Source organism: Dryobates pubescens, chromosome 2 (genome assembly GCF_014839835.1).
Source record: "Dryobates pubescens isolate bDryPub1 chromosome 2, bDryPub1.pri, whole genome shotgun sequence".
Lineage (NCBI taxonomy): Eukaryota > Metazoa > Chordata > Aves > Piciformes > Picidae > Dryobates > Dryobates pubescens.
In genome coordinates this window covers 32244449-32266763 of record NC_071613.1, presented here as the reverse complement: position 1 = coordinate 32266763, position 22315 = coordinate 32244449, and positions in this window count along the sequence as shown.

Here is a 22315-nt window from a genome sequence, read left to right as displayed (position 1 = left end):
CAGGGAAGGGAACCAGAATTGAGGATTCCTATTGCTGTCATTACAAATAGTGACTACTTAGTGCAGTGCAGGATAATAAAACAGGATTTTGCCAAGATAGCCCAGCTAGCCCAGACCCGTTCTAGTGCTATGGATACTACTATCATCTGCATGCTTTCGATGAGCTAGGCTATAAGATTCCAGGAGGAGGATTTCCTGCACATAGCAGTAGAAGAAAAACAAAGTTGTGTCTCTACTCAGTACATTCCTCCACCGCTTGTAAAAATACTAACATGGTATTACTAGCTCAGAACCGGGGTGTAAAGTGCAGAGGCTGGACTGCTGCACTACGGGAAAGGAAGGCGTACAGCTGGGAAAAATTAAACCCGAGAAACCTGAATGCTCTCGGTTGTGTATCTCGGCATTTCTCATGTCTGGAACTCTTTCGCCGCTGCGACCGGCAGTCCGGCTCCTGTTCGCCCCCGGCCCCCTTGGCTCGGCCCGGCCCAGCCCCACGCCGCGCTCCCGGTCCGCCATTGCGGCCGGCCGCCGACAGAGGTCTCCAGCGCACCGCGGAACTGCGCAGGCAGCACGGGGTCGGGCGCAAGCCGGGGGCCTGGCCGAGGGCGCAGCCCTGGCAGGGGCTGGGGAGGGCGACGCGGAGCAATAGAATCGCCTGCAGCGGCAGCTTCCGCTTGTTCGCAGCGGGCGTTGTGCCTGTGTTCAGATCATGCTTTGTGCTGTGCTTACATGGGGCGCCGCTTTCTCCGCTTCTTGAAAGGAGCGCGGTGCCGGGAGTGCGGGTTTTGTCTTTCCGGGAAACGAAATCAGCCCCTCGGGAGGGAGGGATGGCTCTGGGGTCAGACAGGGTGGGGACCTCAACTTCGATAAAACAAAACATCCCGGATACAGAACGAGGTAAAATAATACATGGCTTTCACCTGTCCTGTTAGAGCCTTCCCTTTTCCGTTTCGGTTAATCAGCTATTTCCAGCAGACCTAATCCTCACCAGTGCTTTAGTATTCAGGCAACAGAAGGCGGAAAACTTCATTTTGGGATAGGTGATAGTAATAGTGCCATTTACTATCTCATGAACTAGGTATCTGCAATTAGTTAAGTTTGAAAATGTACATGGTGTTTGAATTATCTTTTCCCTTCCCCTTCCCCCCCCCCCCCTTTCTTTTATTTTTCCAATTAAAGGATTCAGGAAGACAACTGTCCGAAAAGCTTAGGGCATTTTCCAACTGGAATACAGCTCTATAGCCAGTGACAATGTACAGTGGTTGATGTGTTAGTTCTAGAGGCTTCTGAATTTTAATGATGTTGGAGATGATATTGTGTGTCCTTCAGCTTGTTAGAGTGACACTAGCACTCCATAAATCATAATACCTGTGTATTGTAAAATCAATACAAAAGTGCTATCTCAGCGCTAAACCTTAATAAGTTTTTCAGTGTTCTAACAGCTTAAACTTTGCTGTAATGCCATTGGACCTGTGGGTTAGGATCAGAGTATGCTTAATTTGTTTTGTAATAGAGACTTTTCTTTAATGAAGGACCGATTAGTAAAGCTTTGGTTGCCACTCTGGTGATCAGTTGGCAGAACAGCCTCTGCAATTAAACTCGTGTATCTCTGTCCTGAAGCAAAAAAGCAGGCTTAAACAGTCAATAAATGTTAATCCAGTCAGAACCTGTCTGTGCCTTTGAAGGCTGCCCATGAGGGGCTTTTCAAATCACTTTTTTTCATCTTATTTTAAATATGAAGGTCCCCATAGAGCTGGTATGTAGTGTACAAGGCCTCCCACTGCTCCGTAATAAGATCTGGCATACTAACAGCATTCTCTACAGATCTGTCATCAGGTTTGTTTGCCCCTTCCCATCCCAGCATACCTATCTGTAATAGTTATTGGTTATGAAAAAAAGAAATCAAGTTTTAAATTTCTTACATATGAGAGTAAAAAGGGTACTTAAAAAATATTTATACAAAGCACATTATTATGGATGTGTATGATTTTTATCATTTACAAATGCCTCTCCCAAACTTTCCTCTATCATTATTTGGTTTCTATTGGGTGATACTCAGGGGAGGAAGTCTGCATTTATACATAAGCTGCAAAGCATACATGGGAAGGGTGGAACTGCCAAACAACTGTACTTGGAGAAAGCAAAAAGAAAAGTTGACGCTTATCTAGATTGTTGTTGCTCTCTAGGATTTTCTCATGAAACACTGGCAGATATTTATCTAATTGTGTTTTCTATTCATGTGTGTTTGCTTTTTGTATGAACAGAATAAAAAATACAAGTTGATATCTAAAAGCAGAGCAAGGGCTAGCAGAAAGCTAGCTGATAGAGTTGAGAGGTAAACATAGCTAAAAGAAAGAGGCAATTCCTGATCTTTAAATGCTTTCCATTTGGGGAAATAGCCTTTGCTATGAACTTAATTTTTGTCTATTTCCCAGACTATTTTCTATGTATCCCTTTAGCTGCACACATGGTTGTACATAAAACATTAACATACCTGTGAGAATGCATTAAACTTGGCTTAATCGTAACTGGTATCCCCTTTCAGTTGCTTTGCGGAATTTAGATTTTACTCTTCATCAGAAGACTGAAAGCTTAATACAAAAAGTTGAAAAGACTTGCGTGAGTCATTGGATTGTAAATGCAAATTTCCTAATGGAGAGAGAGAGAAAAGAGGGATATGAATCTCTGCTTTCAAAGGGACAAATTCATCACTAGCATAAAACTGACTTGCCTTGAGTCATTGTTTCCTACTAGCATGATCTGAGAGGCTTCAGAGGACATGAACTGACAAGGAAAACTCTTAATAGCCCTCTGGACAGTGAAATCGGTACAGTACAGTTACAGAACATTTCAGCAAAGGCAGGCAAGAGTAACAATACTGTGGTAGGATGTTCTCTACCCTTTCCTGTTGGCTCACAGACTAGTACAAACCACCATGTTTGGTATAGTTTTAAGATGTACCAAAGAAATAACAGCTAAATGTAGAACTGTAGGCATGAACTACATGGTTATTATTTACAGACACAAATATATACCTATATCCTACTTATTAGATACTTTGAAAAGAGTAGATTCTGATGAGGGCTATTATGAAATTGTTTTTAAATACACATGTACAAATTTTAAAAACTATTACTCTCCCTTTCAGTTTTTTCAAGCCCTGCCCTATTGTGAGACCAGTCACAGGCAGTGACAGAAGGAGCAACTGTATGTTTGGTTGGCTGAGGTTCAGCCTGAGGTATGCATTTAATGATAATTGGAAGCTGAGCTGCAATAAGGAATTTATTTTGTCCTATCATTTGCTCTTTCCCTTTGCATTATACTTGATTCCATCTTAAGTTTTGATCATTTCATTCAGATTAGTTTATGATACAGGTGCTTGTCCTCACTTACCTCTTCTGCCACTTCTGATTTCAGTATGTATTTCCTTTAGTAGCTGGCGTTATGTAGCAAAGAGCTAGCTTGATTTTTGTCTTTCTTCACCCTCCTGTGATCTCAACAAAGTCACTGGCAGCAGATTTTGGATTCCCGTTTTGTCACGTTGTGTGCAACCTTGAAAAAATCATAGAGGAAATTCTTGCAGAAATACAGAAATCAGGGCTGCAGTCTGCAGATTTTGATTCATTAAAAACAGGAGCAGGGACTGGGAAGGGGGAAAAAAGAAGTCTCTCAGATAAAACAGAACAAAGGAATTCCAAACAGGCAAAGGTTATCTTTAAATATTGGGAAGTGCTTATTCAAGTGCATGAAGCTGTTGAGGCCACACAGTCCTAGGCGATGACAGCACAGTAGCATGGATACTGTTGATCTGAAAGTCCTACTGACCCACAAAAAACCAGCATTTAAGAAATCTCTTTTGTCAAGTGGGATCTGCTGGTAAAGTTTTTACATTCCTTTATTTTTCTAGAATTGTACCACACAGAGTTGGACCACATGTACCTGACTGCATTTGGTTAGTCATCTACATTAGTCAGCACATGCTCAAATCTGAGAAAACAGGACTTGAGCCTGCAGACTGTTGAGTGCAGCCAAAAAGCAATCAAAGGGAACAAACATCTCTTGAAGCAGAACTGTACATGAGATACTTACTACCCTAGAAAACCCAATAAAGCATAAATAAGCACATACAGCACTTAAAGAAGTAGAATCTCTTCATGCTCCTAAGGTCTTCTAATAAGACAGGCAAAAGTGAGCATGGGGATGGGTGGAGATTAGTTGTGGCTGAGGGTGCTGCCCCCTGGCCACCTGTAAAATACTTCTGATGCATCTGCTCACCTAGTTCTGCATGATATTTAAGTATGAACTAACCTTGGAAGAAAACAGCTCAAATGAGCAGAAACAATGTTGGTTTCTTAGTCTGAGTCAGTGAAATTGGCTTCTGACTACACGGCCACTGAGTGTAGGGTCAGAGGAAAGCAGTAGGACTGGGGACCTGTACATACCCTCTCAGTTCAACAAATTCTGTTGGTTTATTTTTTTAAAAAAATCCTTCAGGAGGACCAGAGTTGCCTATGTAAGCTGGGACCGGGAGGTGTATTTGGAAGAGAGAAGGGAGACCCTAAACACCAGGTTTTCTTTGCTTTTCACTGGGTGCTAGCATTTGCTGAATGACAGCTGCATGATCACAGCCAAAGCTTGATAATTTCTGCAAACAGAGAAAAATCTGAAAATTGAAACAGATCCTCCAGGTGACAAATGGAATTCAATTTGTGCCTGAAGAAGCACATGTGTGTCTCCTAAGCCCCTTTCATGTGCTTTCCCACTTGCACACTCTTAGGTTGCCCATGAGTTTAGGTCAAAGTCACATCAGCTATTCAAAGTAGATGGTACCTCAGCAGCTGGAAGAGGTAAAAAAATGTGCAGTAATCCTTGTGTCTGCCACAGCAACCTGGGCAGCCTCTGTAAATGTGAGACACTCAAAGAAATTTAGGAGTCTCTGCCTGTTGTTTCAGTGGACTCCCAGGGTCAACCTTGGGTGGCTGCAGGAGGTGAAACTTTAAGTAGACTACAGCCTTATAAAATATCAGCAGACACATACTTGAAAGCCTAATGATCAGTTTAGCTTGGCTTAATTGGGTTTATGTGTTCAAGGATATCCTGGCAGCTACTCTGGGAGAAAATTAAAGCTGGAACAAAATTCTGCTGATCTGATGGAGAGCTTGAGTCTGCCTCAGCATGAGAGATGGCTTTCTTAGCTGACTCCTTGTACTCAGGGAAATGGGCTGAGCCCAAATATCTCACTTGTTCATCAGCTATCAGCTCTTTTTTGGGGGTTGTAACAAAACTCTGCACTTGGGAAGCTGCTGAGTTGGTTCAGAGCTCTTACTATCTTTCTCTCCCTTTCAGGTCTCATCCACTCACTGCTAAAATGAGTCCATGATGAATAGATTTTTGAATTGGTTTATAATTGGTTATTCTACTCTATAATATTAATTTTCATCTTCAACTGTTCATTGATCGAAGAATACTGGATGTGGATTGTTAGTTTTCTTTGTGACACTTATATTGAAGAATGATTTGGAGAATATGTTAGTGCATACTGATGACATTTTCTACCCACATGTATTTGCAGAGCATTTCTTTACTTTCCTTGGAAGAAGCAAAGCTAGCTTCTGTGGCTTATAATTTTTACCTTTTTAATAATCAACTATTATTAACTGTTAAAAATGCTAGAGAAAAAAAATCAAACCATGCAACAAAAACTGCATTAAAATGAGGAAGACTCCCCTGTGGAAAAATAAATCAGCTTTGCCCATCTTACTTGTCTGATTTAATTCAAATGCTTTCACTTCTCTCTTCATGTTGCAGTGTTTCCAAATGCATGGTAGTGTCCTGACTCCTTGAGACCGTAGTGAAGTTGAAACAGGAACATCTGCAGTAAGGTTATTATTATTATATTCTGTTCAGTTCAAAATTTGAGGATATAGATAGGTTATGTGGACACTTCTGAAGTAATGCAGTGTGCTCTTCCATAATACAGAAATGTAAGTAATAGAGGTTTACCTCCCACAGTTGATAGAGATCACTCAGTTTCATCTGAGGCATAAACTTAGGGAAGGCTGATATTCCCACCACTGTGTGAAAAGTGGAGGAGGACACTGATAGCTTCCACATCTACGCATTCAGTGTGTTCCAGACAATCCTGCAACTCTGGAACAGTAATCCTTTCTTTGGCATAGCTGTTCCAAGGGCTCCAGGAACTATTTGAATACCAGTGAGGTGCTTTTGTGAGGTCTTTTTCTGTCAAAGCTGCTTGATATCTTCCATGGAGTCAGGATCACACCCTGTGAAATAAGTTCATCATGCATGTGCAACAACCTGCTTTCAAAATTCCCTTGAGATGATTTAATTTAAAACAAATAAGCATCACAAGTCTGTATGCTTCTCTTCTCAAACCTTGTATTTTTAACAATTAACTTGCTGCAAGAGACTGCCAAAGAATGTTACTGTGCTTATTTTAAAATTGATTTATTTTATCATTGTCTTCCAAGAAGTGGCAAAACTAATTTTAATGAAAATTTGTATTTAGGAAACAATCAACAAACCACACACATAACCACATGCACAGCTTGACTTACTGCTAGGGTGAGCCATGGCATGCCACATTTCAGCCTGGAGCTAATTTTTTACAGCCAAGTTATAAAGCCCTGGAAAGGGGGGTTTATTGTGGAAATGCTGACAGAACCATAGTGGTGCTACTGGCTGCCTCTCTAATTAGTCTAAAGAATGGAAAGTTATATTTTGCAATATGTGGTAAGCGCTATTGTCCTGATGTTACTGGTTTATGCCAGAACTACAGGCTTAAGTCTGTTCTAAACGTATTCTATTACAAGTTTGAAAAGGCTGGTTTGTCTCTTTCCCTGTCAGGAAATTTTAGCACTTTCAGGCAGCAACCTTGATTTGTACTTTCAATTATATAAATATTAAAAGGTGCAGTTTGGATTTGGTATTTGTGACAGTAGCGGAACCCTGCTGTGTTCCCTCTACTTTGAAGAAGATGTGGAGTCCACATGGTGTTTCTTGCATGCTTTCCAGAGACTACTTTTAAATTTCTTCAATAAAAGTTACTTTTATTCCTGTTTAAGTGTTTTGTGGTAATGTTTACAGAGAAACATCCTGCCAGCAGACTAAAATAAATAAAAGACAGGACATCAGTAACATAAAACACATCATTTTACCACTGTTCTCCCACCACCTGCGCTCCCCCATCTCTGCCAGAGCTCCTGTCTTGTAATTGCATCTACCTGGTCTGGCTTCCACTGGATTCATCTTTTTGCAGAGTACAATGAAGGTGGAAGAAGCCATTTACCCTGCTCTCCCATAGTTTTCTACTGTAAGGTTGCTCTAGTACACTGATCAAGCAGCTTTGGTATTTTACCATTTTTTTCAGCAATAATTAGTTCTTTTTAAACTAAGACTCTGTTACTGTGCATCCTGTCATAGTGCTTACTAGCTCCTGATGCAAGCCTGCACCTTCCTACGCCAGCTACCTTACAATCAGCAACAAAAGAGCAGTCTTTTCTTCAAAGGTAGGGCAAACTTAAGGGAAATGGATAGCTGCAATTATAAGATTACACAGTCTTGTGACATACCAAGCATATCTTAAAAACATGCATAATTATACGAAAATGAGTAGACCCACTGATTTAAATGAGACAACTCTGTGATTAAGTGCTGTGCTGTGCTTTCATTCTGCTAATTTGTTTGTTTGGGTTTTTTCCCCTAATACCATACCTACAGTGTCTTGAAAAATGTTACTCACTTACAGTTGCTATATAATTGCTGTTGCTGCTATTGGCACAGACCTCTGCATCAGGGAGGATTGTAGTAAGGTTCTAAACACCCCTTATATATTTGTTTTAAATATACTATTATTCCTTCAAGCATCTACAAATCCTTATTAGCTATTAGACTATCACATTATAGTCTTAGATTTATACCTGAAATCAAGCCATTGCAATTCCTCTCTCTTTTTGGATAAAACTGTGAATTCATAGCAGTGCCTCCTGTTTTAGACAACATCATGTTATTTGGTACTACAAGGATTAATTGAGTGACAATAAGGGATTAATCTATTCTCTTTCTTCCAGTCACTGCTTTCTAGTCCCATCCATTTGCAAGGAACGCCTTTGGTACTTGGCAGTAGCTGTGAAGGCTTCAACACTGAATTTAGTATGTCTGCTGAGATTACTCTAAAGGCAACTGTGGATTATTTCCTAAGTGCTAATCCTTAATGCAGAGATTTGTGCTTGTTCAGCAAAGCAAAATTTCCATTTCCTTCCTTCTTTGTATTTTATTTGCTCCCACCCAGGTGGGAAGCAGCCTCTCAGGAATGACCTGATGGACTGATGCATTGCAGTTTGACTCAACCAGATCTGACCCAACAAGCGGTGCTCAGAATTAGATCACAGTCTCTGCATGCATTAAGATCTACAACCTACAGTAGCTCTGTTAGTCTGCTGAGCAACCAGACTGGCTCTGATTGAAATTACCATTTTGATGCTCTGACCTTCAAATCTCTTAATAAAGCAGAAAATGACCTGTCCGTTTGTCCTTCTGGCTGTGGGGAGGCAGAGTGGCACCATCAGAGTGAGCCACTGCAAGATTTTATGTTACTGTGGCCTCAAATATAGCAACAAGACAAGAAGGGGGAAAAAAAGGAAAAAGAGAAGAAAGAAAACTGTATTGAAGAGCCTGATCCTTATTTACAACAGGGACTGCTCCCACTGCCATGAATAGTCCTTCTGTAACCTACAGAGGGTCAATATGGGTCCTGCCAGTGCATGGCTAAATGGGCACAAACAAACCCCTCCTGCACCTGGGTGCATGTTAAAATCCACCACAAATCATGTGCTGCAACTTTGGCTCCAAACCCTCTGTGCTTAGATAAGCACATACAGATGTCTGGTCATTGTTGAATTAGGAGTTCCTCTTTAGAGCTCAGAGAAGAAGGAATGGAAACAGAAAGGGTTTCTTCAAAGGAGGAGGTAATTGTAGCAAAAGGAAATAATTTATGTCTGTGTTGATCTGCAGATCCTATATAAAGGAGATAGAAAAAGTGATACCTACTCTATGAAACCTGGAGAAAAAGACAACATTGTCTTTGAAAATTAAATTCTTAAGTGCTGTGTCACCACTGGAGAAAGAGTAAAAGCAAATTGAGAAAAGGGGTGAAAACAAAGATGAAATGCACAGATACATGGAAAAAGTTTTGTGAAGCTGATAATTGGATCTTATTTATTAAACATTTTCATTATTAAAGCTAAAATATATTGATGCTTTTCATGAGAATCGGCAAGTACTTTCATTGCTTTGTAAAATAGTATTGAATTGTACTCTATAAATCTAATCTGTGTATAGATTTTGAGGATGTTCATTCACACATATTTATAACCATGCATAATTAATTTTGAACAGTACTTTTTCTTTTTTCTTTCCCCTAGCAAACCCCCTGCAAACCTCATAAATTGCAGCCAACTTGGCTTTGTTAATATAAAAACTTGTAAATTGCAACTTCATGTATCTAAATAACTTTGATCTGGAAATCTTGTAAGAGCAGAACTTTATGTGACTTTTCCAGTCTTTCTGATTTCAGCCATGTGGAAATACACTATAAACAGCTTTCCCATGCTATTTACTTTTCCAGATCAAAAATGGTAATAATAATTAGCATTTTTAGTAGAGTATATATAGTAGAGCAGATGAAAAGCATGATTAAATAAGCACTGAATAACTGAATAACATCTTGATATATCAAGAAACAGCTAATCAAGCTCTTTTGAATAAAAAGAGAGGACCTCTTTAATTTTCAGTGAAGGTTCCTGTAGCTGACCAGAGATGAACCCATGATGATGACCTGGTAGGAGCTCATTCAGGCTTTCGATGTTGGTGAAATACTAAACACCATCATTTCTTTGGTAAGCAGGAACTTCTGCATGAAAGAAAAGTAACTAGTGAACACAGAGTCCCTTTAATGTGTCTGTGATTTTGTTCATCCCAGATGCAAAGAGCATCACAGGTACAGTTCCCAAAGGTGATCTCCAGCTGGAATTTGTGGTAAGTTCAGTCACACTACATTGATAATAGACTCAGGGAAAGGGCTTTGTGCCAACGGATGTACTGTACCAGAAGGGACAACAGAAATGAAGCATCTGATTCCTGCCATAATTCTTCTTGCTGCCTACAACTACTTGGGCATGAACATGATAGCTTCCTTCTTGCTTTGCATGAGCAGGAAAGCTATCAGTGCTGTAAGAACAAGCTGGGCATCTCTTCCCACTCCTTTGCAGGGTTCCAGCCAGGGGGATGTCCATTGTCTGGTGCTCCTGCATCACAGAAGTGCAATATTTCTGTATCTGCTGCCAGCGGGGCCAAAGCCTGCATTACAGCTGGGATGCAAACTCACTCTCTCTGTAGCAGCACCTCTAGATAAAGCATGAGTGCTTTGGGTGAGAAACTGAAACAGAGGAAGAGCAACATGTAGGGAAAAGCAATAGATTCAAATCAGATGTACCTGAGTGGTGCCGAGGGGAGGTGCGAGAATATCTATGTCTCCAGCTCTAGTTTTCTGCATCTAGGACCCCATGGCCTTGAAGGAACCAAATTGGCAGTGTGCTGTGGCCAGCACAGAAATCAGCTGCTTTTTACAATGCTCTGATGCTTTGTTCTTGGATAGTTATTTTCTGTCTTTGCTGATAACAATCATGCATGGCAAGGGACTTTTGTGGACCCCAAATTGAAGCAAAACACAGCTGTTACGTGTATTTTTTTTCCCCCTTAGAAAAACTGTTTTATACCTGAGACTTCTCTCAGGAAGAGAGAGCACCATAAAAATTTTATGTGTATATTAGACTGTTAAAAATACTGTAGTAACAAGCCCTGTGTTTTAAATAAAATATAAGTACTGAATCCCATATTAGCAGTGGTGTAGTGGAGCCTCAAAGGCTTACTCTAAAAATTAAGAGCCACTAGCTCTAAACCTAAATAAAATCCAGGGAGCGGGAAATATCAGAGGGATTAATAGCAATAGCATTGCATACACAATGAGTTCAGGCAATCATAAATGAGAGATTCACCCAAACACAAATGGGACTTGGATTTGGAAACTGCACATAACTGTGTGGGGGCCAGCAGAGCAGTGAGGTTGACTGCTGGTGTTCTCACTGCTGTGTAAAGAAGAGGAAATGCAGAATTCCCATCACTCTGCCAGCCCTCCCACTCTACTTGTATGGTCATGCTTGTCCCTGCCTGTCCACCTACCAGTGACTCTGTGTCTACTCCCAAAAGACTATTCACACCAAGGCCCCACGCAGCTGTTGCATCTTGACAGTCTGCAGCCTCTTCTCCAGTTCTCTGTGCTTCCATCACCTTCACAGTGCTTTGTGTCAGACCCCTTCAGGATGGTGCAGCTGGTTCCCTGCAGGGGAAAAAGCAAGAATTGATGCTAGCTGCCACTAGGCACAGTATCACTCCAAAGCAAGGCTGTGGGTTTTACTGGTGTTATTCTGGGTTTGATACTTGTGTATCTGAGGTCAAAACTTGCTAAGTGGATCTAGAAGCTCACCGTTCTAATGCAGTAGGCTTTTATCTCAATTTTATGCTCTTTCTTCTTTTATCTCAATTTTATATTCTTTCTTCACCAGAACAAACCAGAATCTTTTAGGGAGTCAGGATTACGTGCTACGCAACACTGGTTTTACTGAGCAATATGATAACTGTCCTAGCCTTTTGTTAATCAACAGACCAAGAACAACAAATGCTTCAATATGCAGAAAATTCATTACCCAAAAAATGAGTAGGAAGAAGAAAATACTTGGTACTATGCTTTCCTTCTGTTCCTTTTGTTAAAATTTTAATGACATGTTCCAAATGCCTAAAATATTTATTAAACACGTGGGAAGCTATAATCTGCATGCTTTTCTTTTAGGAGTCTTTAACACATCTTCAAAGAAGTCCGAGGGATGTTAGCCGCTAAGCCATTATGTGTAATGAATCTTGGCAATGAACAACAGCACAGCAGCCTAAACCATAAATTACCTCAAATACAAACCAAATTCCCCTTGTTTATCATGTATATAAAGCACCAGCGTTCAAGATTCCCTCCAGAAGTGCTGGACTGTGTAATATTACTCATAGTATAACAAGGTCTAGTTCTGTCATTGTGATTGCTTCTTTTTTCAGATGATAAAGTGCAGACACAGCATTAGGAAGGCTGTCCAGAGAAACAGAAGTATCAACAGGTTTTACAAAAAGTCTGTGGCAACTGTGGGAAGAGATGAGTAAGTGACACTGCAGATCTTTCTGAGGCATATAATACTATGTCACTGAATTTCTTTGCTGGTACAGCACAATGTTGAGAATGTGTTGATTAAGAGTGACTCACGAATATAGCAGAAGATGTGCAAATCCCACCATTCTGTCTGGAAATGTATTTGTATCACAAGCAGTGCCACTTAGTACCAACATTCATCTACCTGTGTCATCTCCAAGAAAAAATCCATACCTATGCAGCATCTGGGATGCTGCTAAATCTGGATATGAAAATAGTAAAATTTAGCATAACCCTACTGTCTTCAGTTAAGCAGAAATCATCTCATTGAGGATCTAAGGGATGATCAAAATCTCTAGGAACTAGAATACTGGCCTGGGAAGCATAGAAATGTGGAAGCAGTAGCTCCTGCCTTAAGTCTCAGGCAGGCAGTGCTGACAAGGTGCTCTACCAGAAGTTTAGCTATGTTTGTAAATGTATTTACTTAGAAACACAATGGGAACCTCACCCTGTATGTGTTGTGTTTGCACATCAAGTATGATACATTTGGGGTGGTCTTTCTGATTTTATTTCAGCAATCCAGGTTTCTCTGCTGTTTTTTAAAAGTATTGCTGGAAAACTGTAGGTTAGGTTACATTTTGAAGGGAGAACTTTAGCCTAGGATCCTGACTGCAAAGACTGAAAGTAAAACATTATTACCCTTGGATACAAAAGAAAAATAATGATAAGGTCTATATAATTCATTGGCTTACTAATGGGGATATGGCAAACAGTTATTTCTCTTTTCTTCTTCTGTCACTTCTGCTTGCAACTTCTGTCTCTCTTCTGTGGCCCTGCCAGGGTATCTCTGTTTTGACTGTTGTGTGGGGTAAGGGAAAGGAGGGAGGGGGGTGGTGGTGGAGAAGGTGAGGGATGAGGTGAACAAGTCCCCTGGAGCTGTCCAGGGGGGTCTGGGGAGTTTGTGCTGTTTATAAATTATAAAAATTATGTATATATATATATATATATATATATATATATATATATATATATACAGAGAGAGAGAGAGAGAGAGAGAGAGAGAGAGAGAGAGAGAGAGAGAGAGAACATATATTTGTATATTTTGTACATATTCATTGCATTTCATGTTTCTAGATTGTAGTTTGCTTCAAGTGCCACATCCAATCCTTTTTTGAATACCTCCAGGGATGGTGACTCCACCACCTCCCTGGGCAGCACATTCCAATGGCCAATAGTTCTGTGAAGAACTTTCTCCTCGCCTCAAGCCTAATCTTCCCCTGGTGCAGCTTAAGACTGTGTCCTCTTGTTCTGGAGCTGGTTGCCTGGGAGAAGAGACCAACCCCCACCTGTCTACAACCTCCCTTCAGGTAGTTGTAGAGAGCAATAAGGTCTCCCCTGAGCCTCCTCTCTTTTTTTAAAACAATTCTTTTGTGTGATCATTTTCATTATGATCATTAAAAATAATCTCATAGACCAACAATATATGAAGTAGAAGCCACAAATAACATAGACATTTAAAAATATTTCCACAAGACCCATGCCACTCAGATATTTGTTACCTCCTGTAGCTGAAAGAGTCTGCCGGAATTTGTGTATAACCATGTTAGTTTCCTGTGGCAGGATTTGTACATAACAGCAAGTTTCTGAATCTTGTTAGCTCAGGGCAAAAAGTCATGCTTTGGAGCAGTTGCCCCAGCAGGAGGACAAAAGATGATGGTTGGTAATTACATCAGTTTTGCACTGTTGAGCAAATTTTCTCGCAGACAGATTTTGGCTGGCATTTACAGGACGCCACTAGCGATGGCATTGGAGGAATGCTGCTACAAGTGGATGGAGCTGCGTGCTTATTATCAAAAGATTAGGAACAGATGAAATAAATTAAAAGAAACAACAAATGAAAAGCGTAGAAGGTAAACTACTTCAAAATCTGCTTATTTTTGGTCACTGTTTGGTTTTTTTTTTGTGTGTGTTTTATTTTAAAATAATTTCTATTGAATCTTATGTAACCTGAATGTGGACCAATGGATTTAGAACTTTGCTTAGAAAGCTATACACGGTACCAGTTTTCCAGAGAGGACATAATAATCTGCATAGGGCTAAAATTAGATAAATGGAAGGAGTTTCAGGGCTGGAGGGGCAGCAAAGTAATAGAAAGCTAAGAATACCTCTAACCTGCTTGTGACTTGCAGCCGATTGAAGAAAATTGGACAGTGACCAAAACTACAAGGTAAAGTTTGTTGGAAGGGAATCCAGCTCAACTCTTATGACTGTCTTTATAGTGATAGGTGCAAGAGAGTGGGGGGAAAAGATTGGGCTTACATCTTTATAGGCAGTTCCAAATGTTTAAAAAGATTAACTAATTATTAACCAATATTATTCATCCCTGGGATGGAGGGGCCTTATATCCTTCACTATATGACTGGGAAATTACTTGCTTAAGGCCAAACAGCAACTCAGCTGCAAAAACTTAATTTTGGCTGAAGGTGTCCCACTCTCAGTCCTGTGATCAGCCTCTAGATAGGTTTTCTGAATAGGTCCTCTTAGGTGTTAAGTTCAACATAAAAGGCAGAATGGTAAAAGTATACCACGGTTTGGGAAGTTCTTGGTATTTCTACCAAAACAAACTCCTGATGACTGCATTTTAAAATCAGACAATGTGATGTATAACTTTGTACATTAAATGACAGAAATATGATACCACAACTGGAGCTGTACTCCTGGTTTGACCATGCTGTGGGCTGCCAGCATGTCTGTTAATGGAAGGGTTTATTGACAAGAAGCGTTTTAAAAACAGGGCATTTACAATTAGATTAGAATCCATTCCCCTTCATTTTACCTATCCACAGGAATGCTGACTTTCAAAATCTTCTCTTTCTTGCACTGGGTGAATGATGCTAAAAAAAGTGACAAATCTGTCCGTACCAGCAGGTGCACCTTGTAGAATTAGATATGGATGCTTCACTCACCCCTTTCCCAGACAGGACATTCAACACTGCACAGTGTCAGATGAAGTTTCCTGTGCAATGCCAAGGGTGTTTGGAGCAATAAAAGTCTGTGTGGTTACCATACACTTTGGTTTTAGATCTCAGTTCCAAAGGAGAAAATGTGGTCCAAAAGCCAAATTACAATAAATTGAGAGGATTTCTTAAGGTCTTTAGCACTAGTGCATGCTTTGACTCCAGCTAAAGATGTTGTTTATTATACTCACTCCAGCATTGATTTTTGCCTCAGTACTTCAATCTGGAGCTACTGGTGTTCCTGTTATGCAAAAGATCTTAACAAGAAGACAACTAATGCAAGGTTGCTAGAAAGTGACAGTATCCACAATGGGGAGGGATAAACCAGCGTGAGTTTACATATTAACCCCCTGAATTTTAAAAAGTAGATTCAACATAAACCCCAAGCACCTCTCTCAAACTATCTGCTTCTATTTATTTCTTTTTCTCCCAGTTGTGAACTAAACTAGAAGGTAGAATGGCTGAGGAGTGCCCCACAGTGGGACTACGCTGATGCAGAGGGCTCTAGTCAGTATGGGTTTCTAGGAGAGGAAAGCAAGCAGCCCAAGAGAATCCCAGAGCTCATACTACTGAATGAAATGTAAATTGATACCTACTACCTCTGTTCTGTTGTTGGAGCTGCCTTCACTTTGTCTCTGAGAGATGCAGAGGTCTTCTACAGTACTTAGTTGTCTAATGACTTTTTGTGTCTTTCATGGCACCAGGAAGTCTGAAGTCTTGCTGTGAAATAATCTTGGAGGAAAGCATCCTGTAGTGTCACTGCTCACAATGCATACTTGCCCAAACATCTGAAAGAACAGAGAAATCATTTTCTCTCAGGTTTACACTCATGTAGTAAATATTTTTTATAATATGTTTGAATTCTCTACCTAAGACATAATTCAGTCATTCCTAACAGCAGAGTGTAGTTAGCCTTTGCAGTTGTAAAACACAAAAAGAAATTCATGTGGGTACTTCCTAATGCTGCTGTAGTCTTCTCATGGTCTCCAGTCCACTGGCAATATGGTCTCATTCTTGCCTTTTTTTTTTCCCCTCTCTTTTTTTTTTCTCCCCCTCACCCACCATCCCGAATCACAGAATATATCTGGTTGGAAGAGACCTCCATGATCATCCAGTCCAACCTTTAACCAAGGAGTGAAGCTATGTACCTAGGCACCAGGTCCACACACAGCCTGAACACCCCCAGGGATGGTGACTCCACCAGCTCTGGGCAGACCATTCTAATGTTTGAGAACCGTTTCAGTGAAGAAGTATTTCCTAATATCTAGCCTAAACTTCCCCTGCTGCAGCTTGTAACCATTTCCTCTAGTCCTGTTGCTTGTCATCAAGGAGAAGAGCCTGGCCCTCTCCTTGCTCCAACACCCCTTCAGGTACTTTTAGAGAGCAATGAGGTCTCCCCTTAGCCTCCTCCAGCTCAGATGCTCCTTGAAGGCCATGTGCTCCAGGCCCTTCATGAGCCTCACTGACCTTTTGTGGACACACTCCAGCATGTCAGTGTCCTTCCTGTAGTGAGTGGACTAGAACTGAACACAGTACTCAAAGTGTGGCCTCACCAGTGCTGAGTACAGGGGGATGATCGCCTCCCTGTTCCTGATGGCCACCATGTTCCTAATACAAGCCAGGATATCTAACATGTCTAGATCTTGCTGTAAAGCTTCCCTACCTTCTAGCAGATTGACACAGCCACCTAGTGTGGTTTCATCTGCAAATTTACTGAAGGTGCACTCAATCTCCTCAACCAGATCGTTAATAAAGATATTAAAGAGGACAGGCACCAGTACTGAACCCTGGGGGACACCATGAGTGATTGGGTGCCAGCCAGATTTAACTCCATTCACCACCACTCTTTGGGCTCACCCAGCCAGTCAGTTTTTAACAGCAGAGTGCACTTATCCAAGCCTTGTGTCCTCTTCCAGTGCACTGAAGTGCAACTGGTTTCATTTTCCGGCCAATCCGCCATGTGAAAAGGAGGAGTTCAGCAGTTAACACTTTGAATGCCATATGGAAAGACACCTCAAGAAAAATAAGAGGATAAAGAACAAAAAAGAGAGGGATAAAAGGAAGGCTGAAGACACTTTGCTTTGAAAACATGAAATGAGATCACCTTGGTTATAATGTGATCCACAAAAATAACCACAAGTGTGTTCATGACCTTTTTTGAAGAAACAGTGCTCAATATACCATACTATCACCTATGTTTGTAATAAATCAAAAGGCAGAAAAACAAATGTCACTTATTAGAACATTGAGGTTTACTGTTCAAGTGATTAACTGAAAATCATTTGTATGATTAAATGCTGGAAAAATAATTTACTTTCGCTGTGAACCTATAGCATAGGTCTCATTACACAGAAGTGCTGCATATTAGTTGAAGCAAATTAGCATTCAAAGACTTTCTGGAGTGGCTGCTAATCACAGGCTGTTAATTACTGTCATTACATTCGACTGCTGAGGAGACTAACTGAGGAATCATTCTCATGCTCTTGGTATTTGAAAGTGATCTTCACCAATAAAAACATGTCAGACATACAGAAATTGCAAATTGCTGAATTTGCTGACGCAGTTGAAAATTCCGCTGACTATAAATACCCATCTGGTGATAGATGCATTCTTGACACAGTTTCAGTGTTTGGACTTAGGAAATAATGAGTATCAATGTCCTAGCTAGGGAATATGCAAAGATGAAGGAGCCCTTTGTATCCTTAATTAAAGAAAGTAGTAGCAGAGCTCGTTCACAGATAAGTGACTGTACATAATAATCATGTATTTATGTGAGGGACTGTTATGCTATATTACTATAGCAGCAATTAGGTTTTCACAAAGTAGTTTTAATAAAAGGCATACTTAGGTAATAAATAAACAATTAATTTCCATGGCAGATTAATTATAGATGCCTTAAAATGGTCACCATGCTAAGTGAAACCTACAGAGGCAGATTCTCACCAATGCAAATGTACAAGTACGTGCTTACAAGTGAAGATATTCTGTACTTGTAAATCAAGGGGACAGGCACATGAATTTCAGGATGGGTGCCTCTGGAAAAAGCAGGCTCATACATGATTTTTGCGTGAAAGAAATATCCAAGCTTACTGTACTTGAAAGACTTGGTAGGCCAGCCTAGAAGTAGTCTCAGCAAAAGGGGAGAGGGCTCTATTGAAAATGTCAGACTGCCACTCAGAGACCATAACCTGAAGATGTGAGACGTCTTTCCTATGATGTCTTCTAACATTTTTTGTTATCTTAGTCTTTATCTTATAGGAAAAAGATCCGTATGGAGGAGGAAAGCGCCAACATGCTTTCTGTCATACAGAATAGGTCTAGAAAATTTAGAATGTGTGTATTTTCTACATAATTATTTTTCACATAATTCTAAAAATTATGTGCAAAATGTCACAATGACCTAGCAAAGCTGGATGCTGTAGTATAGTAGTACTTTGTAAAAATATGGTTTAACTCTTTTGCAGTTCGTGAATGATCTGCAGACAACTGTCTCCTTGAGTATACTCAGAAGTGATAGTACTACAACATAAGGAAATAAGTTTTGATTAATTGCTCATTAACAAAATAATTTGTTGCAGGTTACTTGAGATTCCAGTTGATGACATGCTATAAAAGCCAAGAGGCTTTTCGGGACAGAAAAAGGGTTACTGTTGTTTGGGGAAGATAACCATCCCGAGACCACATACTGAGAGAGCTTTGCGTGCTACAAACATTTAGGAATTGAGAAACTCAATTACTTTTCAAAGTTGTTGGCTGGCATCAGTAACCTTCACAAGAAGAGGTACATTGAGGATATAGACTTAAGAAAATGCATGCCAAAGCAGTATAGAAATTCAGTAATTACTCCTTTAGAGTAAATTAATGTTCCGTATTGTCCACACCCATGGACAAATACAGATTAAGATCCAAATCCTGCCTTTGCATATGCAAATGGAGTTCCTCTAGTGCCCTAGTTAAATAAATGCTATTTATTTTTTGTAATTATTTGGCAATTTGTTCAGAAAGATTATTTGTAATTATTCTTACTCTACTTCATCCACAAACTGTGCCCCAGGAGTTAAGGGGTACTAGGCTTAAAAGCTGCAATATTTTGAGGTGATGGTATTTTGGGTTTGGGGTCCACTGCCCCTACTCTGCATAGATTTGGAGCAATAGATAAATACTAACTTTCATCTCACCTCAGTGGAGAAGGGTCAGGTGATATTGACATGATTTGGTGCTACACCTGAAGTCCTGTATTATGTAGCAAATTAATGGAATTTGGGGATCTACATCTTCTATGGCAGCCCTAGTAAGCAGTTATAAGCCTTGCTGTGGAACACAGGTAACTAGAACCCCTCTTAGCCTTAGGCAAGCCAGTACAACTCAAAAGTCCATGAGGTAAAAGGGAGAGAGCAGAAATACAGACACTTTTTTTTCTCCTAAGGAAGTCTGAATTACCTGCCCTTGGCAGGCTATGCAAGGACAACAATGTCAATCCACTGTAATTTTTATAGATCTGAACAACAGCTCTGAACTGTAAAACTTTTTGCCACAGCACTGCTTTGTTTAATGCTTTGCAAAGCAGTTGTTTTCCTTAGGTTCATTGGCCTAGTATTTTTGAGATCTGCTTGTCAATATTAAAGATGCTGAAAAAAAAATATTGATTGCATCTGCAGACAAGAAGGGGGTGGTTTTAAGAAACATTTTCCCAGTTCTCAAGCATCTGCTAAATTTATGGATTTGCCTTTGTACATCACCATTGTGTCTCAAAGTGGAATGCAGAGGTGTAGGTAAGTGTGTGAGGCATGAAGTTGTTACACTGCAAACCCTCTCCTTTTTATCATGTCATGTTAAAATAAAAGCAGTGTAAGTAGCCTCTGCTGTCCTCTTCTGGAAACCTCCCACAAACTTCATCATTAAAGGAGCTGGAAAGGCAGAACTTTCCACCTGTGTTTACAGCACAACTGGTTGTGTGAAGTCTCCAGAGCTCCAGTGTGGAGCTTCCTTCTCCCCAGCCTTTCCCACAGGAATTCCTATAGCAATGAGGATTTGAACCGCACAGTTCAGTAGGGTTTAGTGTTGGTAAGTAGATGCAACATAGATAATTTATAAAATCACATACATGGGAGTGGTTTAAAGCATTCCCCTAATCCCACTCCCTGGCACTGAGGAACATGCCACATTTAGCTACAACTGTGTCTGAACACATCTGTACTGGTGATATCTGTGAATCCAGAGATGATTCAAAGGCCTGTAAGAGGCAGCAAAGACAAGCAAGCTGGTTTATCAACAAATCATATTCACTCCGTGAGGGTACACACTTCTATCAGGTGATGAAGACCTGCAAAAATTGCAACATTTTGGAAGATACACTTGATCATCTCTGAGAGATGTTTGGTTTTGGTTTGTTTTTTTTTTTTTTTCCCCAGAAATCTTCTGAGAAAAGCTCCTACATAACTACATCTACTGCTTTCCTGTGTCTGTAGCTGTAGATCTTTTTCCTTTTTCCACACAGGACTTTTTTCTACCATCTAAGTAGATATTATATATTTTATGCTTGTGCTTTTGATCTTTTTCAAGAGTAACTAATATTTTTTTTAAGATATCTACTCAAAATTTTAGTTACATTTTCCCTGTTATGAGTTTTTCCCTTCTTTTATTATGTTGTCATTACTGGCAGAAATAAGATCAACCTCTGTTGATTAATATTTGCTGCAGACTCAAGTAAGTAATGTGAAACATCTGAGATTTTTCTGCTGCCACAAAAGATGATGTTCCAGACACCTGAGCTGTTCTACTATTTTTAAGCAGGAGGTGCCTATGGCAGTGACACTCCCTCCTGAGATGCAAAGTCCTGTTTACTAAAGTATTTGCTATCTGCTCTTGAACCTCTGATTCATGTTTTAAACCAGGCTCAGCATGTGGAGGCACATACAAGGCAATCCTTTCACAGCTACCCCGACTGGAGAATTGTCTGTCTGTGACCACTGGGGTGGGACTGGATTGTCTGTGGGTAATCAAGACGAGTCAGTCTCATCAAAATTTCCAGCAGTGCCTCTGCTTACTCAAACTGAATCCTAACCATTTCACACAACTAAACTACCCATATTCTTGCCTCGTTTACAGCTCTACTGTGGGCTGTATGTCTTGTGCAAGCCTTTGTCCTTACTAAAGATCTACCAAGGACAATGACTCTTTTTTCCAGGGTGGTGGAAATATGTTCAAACAGCCCAATATATGCCTGGTCACCATGACACATGACATTTAGAAGAAACCAGCCTCCATCCTGTACTTGCATGGAGATTTTATGCAGTTAACTTGTGTATTAAATCAACAAAGTACCCCAAAATGTTTAAAATACAGCAACTTTCTTCTTCAACATCAGATTACGTATTATTCAAATGCCCAGCAGATTAACTATAAATTAAAATGGAAAGTTTCAAGCTGTAGAACATGAAATATATTTGGCATGTGTTACATTGTTGGTTGATCGCATTGGGCTCTCTACTGGAGTAGTCTTGCAGAGTTCAAGCAGTTAAAGGCTATTTCTTTGTGCAGAGCCATAAGTTATATGTCCTTTAGGTTAAATGTGATTTTTGTGGGATGTAGCTACCCAGACTGTTCTCAGTAATAGATCTTCTCCTGCGTAATTGATTAAATAACTGTTTGCCAGTTCATCTGATTAAAATAAGTTTGTTAATTTTTATAAGTGTGGATGACCTTGGAGAATAGAAGCCAAGAAGGGGGCAGCAATATGACAGCTGAACATGTGCAGAAGGGACCTGTCTTCTGTAGTCCTTGCATTGCAGGCAAAATCCAGCCTGGAAAAGATGGAAGTGTTGCCCAGAAAAAGCTTTCAACAGGGTTCTTGAATAGAGTGGTTTGAGGACTGCAGACCAGGAGGTCAGCCTCAGCTGCAAGCACACACAGAAAGCTTCAGTCAGCTCAGGGCACTTTCTGAATACACAAATCAATGGTAATTAAAGCGGATTATGAAAAAGTCTTTATGTGACTTAAGTGAGCCAGAGGTGCAGGGCCAGATTCTTCC